This window comes from Heptranchias perlo, chromosome 22 (assembly GCF_035084215.1).
Source record: "Heptranchias perlo isolate sHepPer1 chromosome 22, sHepPer1.hap1, whole genome shotgun sequence".
Taxonomy (NCBI): Eukaryota; Metazoa; Chordata; class Chondrichthyes; order Hexanchiformes; family Hexanchidae; genus Heptranchias; species Heptranchias perlo.
Genome location: NC_090346.1, coordinates 8,402,647 through 8,413,964, shown reverse-complemented (window position 1 = coordinate 8,413,964; position 11,318 = coordinate 8,402,647). Strand labels below are relative to the sequence as shown.

The 11,318-nt window shown below is 45.9% G+C and overlaps 1 long non-coding RNA gene across 1 annotated transcript in view; it reads right to left on the bottom strand.

Annotated features, from left to right (window-relative positions):
• Nucleotides 1-817: 817 nt before the first annotated feature.
• LOC137340459 (uncharacterized) overlaps nucleotides 818-11,318 on the bottom strand; it is a 42,999-nt gene continuing 32,498 nt past the window's right edge. Inside the window, exon 3 of the long non-coding RNA XR_010966815.1 lies at nucleotides 818-1,173. This is a non-coding gene — a long non-coding RNA (uncharacterized lncRNA). The remainder of the gene's footprint in view (nucleotides 1,174-11,318) is intronic.

The window sequence follows — 11,318 nt, the reverse complement described above, 5'->3', positions numbered from 1 at the left end:
TTTATCCTCTTGGACCATTGCATCCAGCACCCTTATAGTGGCCCACAAATCATTATTCTGTTGCTTTAATCAAGAATACTTGATCTAGGTTTCCCGATTTATGTCCTCAATTTCTCTTCTATATCTTCTTTGCTCAACTACTACTGACTGATAATATTCTGCATTACGTTCCAGACTGTCGATTCTCCTACCACACTGGAATATTTCCTCTCTTTTTCTCTCCCATTGAATTCTCGCCTCATTCAGGGTGACTTCTAAATTGTAGGGTAACAGCTGTCTTTGTCTGTGCTTCTGACTTCTCTATTTCTAGTTTCTCATTGCTCTCCCTCAACCAAGTACAACTTATTGTAGCAGCCAGCAACCACACTGCTTTCTGCTGCTTATCTTTATAGCCTCTTTTTTTCTTTTAATTCCGACCTCACAAGTGAGATATGGCACTACACTCGTGCAAACCTCTGTAAATTTCTGCTGCCACTTTGGCAACTTCTTATCTATATATTTCTGGATTTCCTCTTCCATCTTGCTCCAACCGTACTAGGATGCAATGTCTTGGCTACGACAACCCTTTCTTTATAAATTTAATCAAGGCGTATAATCCCTTTTCTGTTGCTAAGTATGAGAACTGTCTAACTCTGCTCCAATTAGTCGTCAATTGAATTGCAATCAAACTGTGAATTGTCCCACAACATCTAGGCTGCACATTGGATTGCCAATTTTGTAGGATTATTATTATTAATAATCTGTCCCTATATTTAGAAAAATAACTCTATTACTAGTTCTAACCTTGATTGGAGACAACAACCACAGAATCTGGTACTAAGATTACTGAACACTTTATTCGATTGCTGAACAACAATAAGCAACAGATCTAAATAGTATACATAACTGGGAACTCGGTTCAGAATGCGGGTTGACTAGACCGTTGTTCTGGGGAGGGCCAGGAGTGTCTACTGAAGTGCTTCTTCCTTGTCTTCTCCCGATAGCACAGTCGTTCTCTTTTTATACAGTTTTGAGGTTTTGTCTTCTGGTTTCTGACTCCCATAAAAGGGGTCTCTCTGTCATCGTTACTTTTTGATGTAGTGTCCAAAGTCGAGACCTTTTGTGTTCTATGTCTGTTTTCTGTTGTTTTCCTTAGCAGTAGACAAAAGTCTGTAGTTTGTGGCTAGCTTACAGCTTGAGTTTTCCATTAATCAAAGAGACAAAAATTCATCACAGTTAAATGGCCCAGAACAATCTTGTACCCTACACATCCACCTCTTTGACTAAATGTTTGGTTACCCCTCCGAATCTTTTCTCCTTTGGGCCGTTGGACATTTTCTTACATTAACAAGTTGTTGAGATAGCTTGAAGACTTTCAGCAAACATATGAAATAAAGTGTGAAGATTTAATTAAATAATTTGTAGCTTGAAGAGATTGAATAGTTTACTACATTTTTGGAAAGTGGGTTAGGAAGTGTTACTGAGCAAATTATTTCCATGTCAGTCGGTATGGATGGAACTTAATTTAATATTTACAGATTTAAGACACAGTGAGAAAAACAATGGAATGAGGAGAGGAATTGAATGTGGAAAATTTAATGTATAACAGGAAGATAATTAGATATTTATTTAATAGTTCATCAGTGGGTTCAGGGTGGCAATGAATGAATTAGTCATTTTAATTTAATATTTAATAATCAATATAGAGTCTGAAAGGAATTACGCATGGGTGATAAATTAAATGTGGAAGATTGGATGAATTAATTTGGAGTGAAGTAGAATGATTTATTTATTTACTAATTGTTAGCAGCAGTTTAAGGAATGTTACTTAATGAATGATTTATTTTCTTGTGGTATTGTGGCTCACAGGTGGAAGTATTTTGAGGTGCAGGCAGATAATCTGGGAGCTGGAGTCGCTTGGGTGGGGCAGAAGGATAAGATGGGCAGAATGTCAAATCATATTTGCAAACTGTGAATGAAGCCCATAAATAGTAATAAAAAATATATTACTCCTTCTGATATATTGTGAAATGTTTCTAAAAATCTGGCCCTTGGACACAAGAAGTAGTAAAATAGCATTCATAAGATATAAATTGTGTCCATTTAAAAGTGGATTAAAAATAGTAGGAATACTTAAACTTACAAAGCGTTTCAGTGGAGACCATATGCAGTAATAAAGTATTTGTTCTTGCGCATCCCCGATTTCCTTCGCTCCACCATTGGCGGCCATGCCATCAACTGCCTAGGCTCTAAACTCTAAGCTCTGGAATTCCCTCCCTAAATCTCTCCTCCTCTCTCTCCTCCTTTAAGTCAGTCCTTAAAACCAATCTTCTCGACCAAACTTCTGGCCACCTCTCCTAATATCTCCTTATGTGGCTCGGTGTCAAATTTTGTTTGATAATGCCCCTGTGAAGCGCCTTGGGACGTTTTACTACCTTAAAGGTGCGATATAAGTGCAAGTTATTGTTGTTCATATATGAAATGCTTTTGAAAACAGAATTTTTGAACAGCAAATAGTAAGAAATGTAACTCAAAATATCACATCTTGTATCGAGTAAAAATAAAAACTAGCATCTTAATTTTTTAAGCCTAGGAGGAGGACGTAGATTGGCTGAGTAAACAGTCAGCGGGGAAGAGTCGAGCCATTGCAACCCAGGAGTGCAGTATGTGGTCCAGCCATGGTTTAGTGAGTAGCTTGTTGTTTCCAATGGTTGGCCAAGCAGCTAAAGCAGTCAGGGATTCAAACAATCCGGTCCGGTCACCAACAGGGTGGGATGGGTTAGGTTGATTGAGGTGTGGATCTCTGGTCCAGGATTCGAGGGAAGTTTGAGACAACAATCAGTGGGTACGAGGACTGTAGTGGGTCAACGAGTCATGATTAAGTGAGTGGTTTGTAGGGCGCCAACGGTCATCCTAGTAGCCATTGGAATCTGCAGTCGGGGATTGCAACAGTCGAGTCAGATCATCACTGGAGTTCGGGCAACCAAGTCAACAGTTGGGACTTGAACAGAATTCTACTTAAAACTTTTGGACTTTGAAAAGACAAAAAAAATGTTAATTTAGTTAACTGTAGAAAACAAACAAAGCAGTTTGTATTCAGTGCTAATTTTGTTTAAGCTGGGAATCAGGAGATCCAGCTCGACAGCTCCATAAGTGGTGGTGAAGCTGGGAAATTGGAGATTATAGCGCCATCACTGACGCGAGGGTACAACTACATGGTGACAATGTTAAATGTATACACAGGAATTCATAATGGGAAAAACTGACAGAAAAGTAGGACAAAAAAATGGCAACAGGAAATAAGACTTTATGGACAGGACATAAGCACAGGCATAAGATTTTTAATTATATATTTTTTTTATTCGTTCATGGGATGTGGGCGTCGCTGGCGAGGCCAGCATTTGTTGCCCATCCCGAATTGCCCTCGAGAAGGTGGTGGTGAGCCGCCTTCTTGAACCGCTGCAGTCCGTGTGGTGAAGGTTCTCCCACAGTGCTGTTAGGAAGGGAGTTCCAGGATTTTGACCCAGCGACAATGAAAGAACGGCGATATATTTCCAAGTCGGGATGGTGTGTGACTTGGAGGGGAACGTGCAGGTGGTGTTGTTCCCATGTGCCTGCTGCTCTTGTCCTTCTAGGTGATAGAGGTCGCGGGTTTGGGAGGTGCTGTCGAAGAAGCCATGGCGAGTTGCTGCAGTGCATCCTGTGGATGGTACACACTGCAGCCACAGTGCGCCGGTGGTGAAGGGAGTGAATGTTTAGGGTGGTGGATGGGGAGCCAATCAAGCGGGCTGCTTTATCTTGGATGGTGTCGAGCTTCTTGAGTGTTGTTGGAGCTGCACTCATCCAAGCAAGTGGAGAGTATTCCATCACACTCCTGGCTTGTGCCTTGTAGATGGTGGAAAGGCTTTGGGGAGTCAGGAGGTGAGTCACTCGCCACAGAATACCCAGCCTCTGACCTGCTCTTGTAGCCACAGTATTTATATGGCTGGTCCAGTTAAGTTTCTGGTCAATGGTGACCCCCAGGATGTTGATGGTGGGGGATTCGGCGATGGTAATGCCGTTGAATGTCAAGGGGAGGTGGTTAGACTCTCTCTTGTTGGAGATGGTCATTGCCTGGCACTTATCTGGCGCAAATGTTACTTGCCACTTATGAGCCCAAGCCTGGATGTTGTCCAGGTCTTGCTGCATGCGGGCTCGGACTGCTTCATTATTTGATGGGTTGCGAATGGAACTGAACAATGTGCAGTCATCAGCAAACATCCCCATTTCTGACCTTATGATGGAGGGAAAGTCATTGATGAAGCAGCTGAAGATGGTTGGGCCTAGGACACTGCCCTGAGGAACTCCTGCAGCAATGCCCTGGGGCTGAGATGATTGGCCTCCAACAACCACTACCATCTTCCTTTGTGCTAGGTATGACTCCAGCCATTGGAGAGCTTTCCCCATGATTCCCATTGACTTCAATTTTACTAGGGCTCCTTGGTGCCACACTCGGTCAAATGCTGCCTTGATGTCAAGGGCAGTCACTCTCACCTCACCTCTGGAATTCAGCTCTTTTGTCCATGTTTGGACCAAGGCTGTAATGAGGTCTGGAGCCGAGTGGTCCTGGCGGAACCCAAACTGAGCATCGGTGAGCAGGTCATTGGTGAGTAAGTGCCGCTTGATAGCACTGTCGACGACACCTTCCATCACTTTGCTGATGATTGAGAGTAGACTGATGGGGCGGTAATTGGCCGGATTGGATTTGTCCTGCTTTTTGTGGACAGGATATACCTGGGCAATTTTCCACATTGTCGGGTAGATGCCAGTGTTGTAGCTGTACTGGAACAGCTTGGCTAGAGGCGCAGCTAGTTCTGGAGCACAAGTCTTCAGCACTACAGCTGGGATGTTGTCGGGGCCCATAGCCTTTGCTGTATCCAGTGCACTCAGCCGTTTCTTGATATCACGTTGAGTGAATCGAATTGGCTGAAGACTGGCTTCCGTGACGGTGGGGATATCAGGAGGAGGCCAAGATGGATCATCCACTCGGCACTTCTGGCTGAAGATGGTTGCAAACGCTTCAGCCTTGTCTTTTGCACTCACATGCTGGACTCCGCCACCATTGAGGATGGGGATGTTTGCAGAGCCTCCACCTCCCGTTAGTTGTTTAATTGTCCACCACCATTCACGACTGGATGTGGCAGGACTGCAGAGCTTCAATCTGATCCGTTGGTTGTGGAATCGCTTAGCTCTGTCTATAGCATGTTGCTTCCGCTGTTTAGCATGCATGTAGTCCTGAATTGTAGCTTCACCAGGTTGGTACCTCATTTTTAGGTACGCCTGGTGCTGCTCCTGGCATGCTCTTCTACACTCCTCATTGAACCAGGGTTGATCCCCTGGCTTGTTGGTAATGGTAGAGTGAGGAATATGCCAGGCCATAAGGTTACAGATTGTGCTGGAATACAATTCTGCTGCTGCTGATGGCCCACAGCGCCTCATGGATGCCCAGTTTTGAGCTGCTAGATCTGTTCTGAATCTATCCCATTTAGCACGGTGGTAGTGCCACACAACACGTTGGATGGTGTCCTCAGTGCGAAGACGGGACTTCATCTCCACGAGGACTGTGCGGTGGTCACTCCTACCAATACTGTCACGGACAGATGCATTTGCAACAGGTAGATTGGTGAGGACAAGGTCTGCATATATCTGCAGTTCTGTTGCAATCAAAGAAATCTCTATTCATTGAGAATTGATGCGTCTCATCTCTGTAATTTCTACACATACCAATCTACAAAATTCAGAAGAGCTAACAAAAAGCTGCCCAGCTAAACAGACACATTCAGACAGTTTCTAGGTATACCTCCTTTGAGATCAGACCACTCCTGTCCAGATTCCAATGGTATATTTTGTATTCTGAAAGTGCTTTTATGATTGCTAGTGTTTCAAATTGTATTGCCTGAAATTCTATTATTGAGTAAACTAAATCTTTTATTTTTGTCGGCAATTTTCTATCTTCTCCATAAAGAGTTGACTCTTTGCTGGGATATAGTTCCAAAGGTGCCGGTTCCTTACCAGTAACTGGTCCAAGATGTTCATGTGTGGGCCTTTGACAGTGAGATCCTATTTGACCAGCAGGGGGAGTGGGGGAGATCACAGCTGAGTTCCACATGAAGGGTCTTCACATATAGTCCACACAAGCATGCTTCCAGCAAGGGTCCCTGGTCAGTGATCAGACGGAGAGAGCATGAGCAGTCTTCCCCTCCCTAATCCAGGGCTGCTGTAGCCAATTGTAGTACCTTACTGCCATTTCAGCTAAGATGAGCAGTCCTGCCACATCCAGTCGTGAATGGTGGTGGACAATTAAACAACTAACGGGAGGAGGAGGCTCTGCAAACATCCCCATTCTCAATGATGGCGGAGTCCAGCACGTGAGTGCAAAAGACAAGGCTGAAGCGTTTGCAACCATTTTCAGCCAGAAGTGCCGAGTGGATAATCCATCTCAGCCTCCTCCCGATATCCCCACCATCACGGAAGCCAGTCTTCGGCCAATTCGATTCACTCCACGTGATATCAAGAAACGGCTGAGTGCACTGGATACAGCAAAGGCTATGGGCCCTGACAACATCCCAGCTGTAGTGCTGAAGACTTGTGCTCCAGAACTAGCTGCGCCTCTAGCCAAGCTGTTCCAGTACAGCTACAACACTGGCATCCACCCGACAATGTGGAAAATTGCCCAGGTATGTCCTGTCCACAAAAAGCAGGACAAATCCAATCCGGCCAATTACCGCCCCATCAGTCTACTCTCAATCATCAGCAAAGTGATGGAAGGTGTCGTCGACAGTGCTATCAAGCGGCACTTACTCACCAATAACCTGCTCACCGATGCTCAGTTTGGGTTCCGCCAGGACCACTCGGCTCCAGACCTCATTACAGCCTTGGTCCAAACATGGACAAAAGAGCTGAATTCCAGAGGTGAGGTGAGAGTGACTGCCCTTGACATCAAGGCAGCATTTGACCGAGTGTGGCACCAAGGAGCCCTAGTAAAATTGAAGTCAATGGGAATCAGGGGGAAAACTCTCCAGTGGCTGGAGTCATACCTAGCACAAAGGAAGATGGTAGTGGTTGTTGGAGGCCAATCATCTCAGCCCCAGGGCATTGCTGCAGGAGTTCCTCAGGGCAGTGTCCTAGGCCCAACCATCTTCAGCTGCTTCATCAATGACCTTCCCTCCATCATAAGGTCAGAAATGGGGATGTTCGCTGATGACTGCACAGTGTTCAGTTCCATTCGCAACCCCTCAGATAATGAAGCAGTCCGAGCCTGCATGCAGCAAGACCTGGACAACATCCAGGCTTGGGCTGATAAGTGGCAAGTAACATTCACGCCAGATAAGTGCCAGGCAATGACCATCTCCAACAAGAGAGAGTCCAACCACCTCCCCTTGACATTCAACGGCATTACCATCGCCGAATCCCCCACCATCAACATCCTGGGGGTCACCATTGACCAGAAACTTAACTGGACCAGCCATATAAATACTGTGGCTACGAGAGCAGGTCAGAGGCTGGGTATTATGCGGCGAGTGACTCACCTCCTGACTCCCCAAAGCCTTTCCACCATCTACAAGGCACAAGTCAGGAGTGTGATGGAATACTCTCCACTTGCCTGGATGAGTGCAGCTCCAACAACACTCAAGAAGCTCGACACCATCCAAGATAAAGCAGCCCGCTTGATTGGCACCCCATCCACCACCCTAAACATTCACTCCCTTCACCACCAGCGCACTGTGGCTGCAGTGTGCACCATCCACAGGATGCACTGCAGCAACTCGCCAAGGCTTCTTCGACAGCACCTCCCAAACCCGCGACCTCTACCACCTAGAAGGACAAGGGCAGCAGGCGCATGGGAACAACACCACCTGCACGTTCCCCTCCAAGTCACACACCATCCCGACTTGGAAATATATCGCCGTTCCTTCATTGTCGCTGGGTCAAAATCCTGGAACTCCCTTCCTAACAGCACTGTGGGAGAACCGTCACCACACGGACTGCAGCGGTTCAAGAAGGCGGCTCACCACCACCTTCTCGAGGGCAATTAGGGATGGGCAATAAATGCCGGCCTTGCCAGCGACGCCCACATCCCGTGAACGAATAAAAAAAAATATCTAAAAACACACACACAAATTGTTACTTAATATAATAATTCCTTGCAGATTTTAACCTTCAAAACTCAGCAACCATAGTGGTTAATGTTGACTCAGTTGACGTCAGTTTTAAATCTCTAGGCATTTCTCTTGTACTACAAATTGCTACTGCAGGCCACACACTTTGGGACAGTACCAGTCAGCTCCATGTCTAGGTTGAAGAAAGAAAAGAAAGTACTTGCATTTATAAAGCATTTCTCGCGCCCTCAGGATCTCCCAAAGTGCTTTGCGGCCAACTCAGTGCTTTTTGAAGTGTAGTCTCTGTTGTAGTATAGGCAACACGACAGCCAAATTGCACAGAGCAAGCTCCCATAAACAGCAATGGTTAAAGGAAGAAACATCCTGAGTGACAGGTCAGTCTAGGCCAGAGCCCTCTTTTCTTACAGTTGTTTCTCCTTTTTACCACAAATCCACCCCACAGCTTGGTCCTGGATCTTGCACATAGGCTGAAGGAAGCTCCTCTGTTGCATGCTTAACAGTTACAAACCATGAAGGCGATTTGTTTGGACAAACTTCTTATAAGACACAAGCTTGACCTTAAATGATTACATTGCATGTGCATTATTAACAATAAAGGTATCAACAGATGTAACCTGTGTCAAATGTAGGTAAAAAAAAATCAATTTTATTATATTCTAATAATACTTGCATTTATATAGTGCCTTAACTTATCATGCTGAAACATCTCAGTGGTTCATAAAATATTCCCCAAAAATAGTGGAGAACCAAGGGGCAAATGAGAGTGAGGAACTTAGAACAATGATACACATTGCAGCCACAGTGTGCCGGTGGTGAAGGGAGTGAATGTTTAGGGTGGTGGATGGGGAGCCAATCAAGCGGGCTGCTTTATCTTGGATGGTGTCGAGCTTCTTGAGTGTTGTTGGAGCTGCACTCATCCAAGCAAGTGGAGAGTATTCCATCACACTCCTGGCTTGTGCCTTGTAGATGGTGGAAAGGCTTTGGGGAGTCAGGAGGTGAGTCACTCGCCGCAGAATACCCAGCCTCTGACCTGCTCTTGTAGCCACAGTATTTATATGGCTGGTCCAGTTAAGTTTCTGGTCAATGGTGACCCCCAGGATGTTGATGGTGGGGGATTCGGCGATGGTAATGCCGTTGAATGTCAAGGGGAGGTGGTTGGACTCTCTCTTGTTGGAGATGGTCATTGCCTGGCACTTATCTGGCGCAAATGTTACTTGCCACTTATGAGCCCAAGCCTGGATGTTGTCCAGGTTTTGCTGCATGCGGGCTCGGACTGCTTCATTATTTGATGGGTTGCGAATGGAACTGAACAATGTGCAGTCATCAGCGAACATCCCCATTTCTGACCTTATGATGGAGGGAAAATCATTGATGAAGCAGCTGAAGATGGTTGGGCCTAGGACACTGCCCTGAGGAACTCCTGCAGCAATGTCCTGGGGCTGAGATGATTGGCCTCCAACAACCACTACCATCTTCCTTTGTGCTAGGTATGACTCCAGCCATTGGAGAGTTTTCCCCCTGATTCCCATTGACTTCAATTTTACTAGGGCTCCTTGGTGCCACACTCGGTCAAATGCTGCCTTGATGTCAAGGGCAGTCACTCTCATCTCACCTCTGGAATTCAGCTCTTTTGTCCATGTTTGGACCAAGGCTGTAATGAGGTCTGGAGCCGAGTGGTCCTGGCAGAACCCAAACTGAGCATCGGTGAGCAGGTTATTGGTGAGTAAGTGCCGCTTGATAGCACTGTCGATGACACCTTCCATCACTTTGCTGATGATTGAGAGTAGACTGATGGGGCGGTAATTGGCCGGATTGGATTTGTCCTGCTTTTTGTGGACAGGATATACCTGGGCAATTTTCCACATTGTCGGGTAGATGCCAGTGTTGTAGCTGTACTGGAACAGCTTGGCTAGAGGCGCAGCTAGTTCTGGAGCACAAGTCTTCAGCACTACAGCTGGGATGTTGTCGGGGCCCATAGCCTTTGCTGTATCCAGTGCACTCAGCCGTTTCTTGATATCACGTTGAGTGAATCGAATTGGCTGAAGACTGGCTTGCGTGACGGTGGGGATATCAGGAGGAGGCCAAGATGGATCATCCACTCGGCACTTCTGGCTGAAGATGGTTGCAAACGCTTCAGCCTTGTCTTTTGCACTCACATGCTGGACTCCGCCACCATTGAGGATGGGGATGTTTGCAGAGCCTCCTCCTCCCGTTAGTTGTTTAATTGTCCACCACCATTCACGACTGGATGTGGCAGGACTGCAGAGCTTCGATCTGATCCGTTGGTTGTGGAATCGCTTTGCTCTGTCTATAGCATGTATGTAGTCCTGAATTGTAGCTTCACCAGGTTGGTACCTCATTTTTAGGTACGCCTGGTGCTGCTCCTGGCATGCTCTTCTACACTCCTCATTGAACCAGGGTTGATCCCCTGGCTTGTTGGTAATGGTAGAGTGAGGAATATGCCAGGCCATGAGGTTACAGATTGTGCTGGAATACAATTCTGCTGCTGCTGATGGCCCACAGCGCCTCATGGATGCCCAGTTTTGAGCTGCTAGATCTGTTCTGAATCTATCCCATTTAGCACGGTGGTAGTGCCACACAACACGTTGGATGGTGTCCTCAGTGCGAAGACGGGACTTCATCTCCACGAGGACTGTGCGGTGGTCACTCCTACCAATACTGTCACGGACAGATGCATTTGCAACAGGTAGATTGGTGAGGACAAGGTCTGCATATATCTGCAGTTCTGTTGCAATCAAAGAAATCTCTATTCATTGAGAATTGATGCGTCTCATCTCTGTAATTTCTACACATACCAATCTACAAAATTCAGAAGAGCTAACAAAAAGCTGCCCAGCTAAACAGACACATTCAGACAGTTTCTAGGTATACCTCCTTTGAGATCAGACCACTCCTGTCCAGATTCCAATGGTATATTTTGTATTCTGAAAGTGCTTTTATGATTGCTAGTGTTTCAAATTGTATTGCCTGAAATTCTATTATTGAGTAAACTAAATCTTTTATTTTTGTCGGCAATTTTCTATCTTCTCCATAAAGAGTTGACTCTTTGCTGGGATATAGTTCCAAAGGTGCCGGTTCCTTACCAGTAACTGGTCCAAGATGTTCATGTGTGGGCCTTTGACAGTGAGATCCTATTTGACCAGCAGGGGGAGTGGGGGA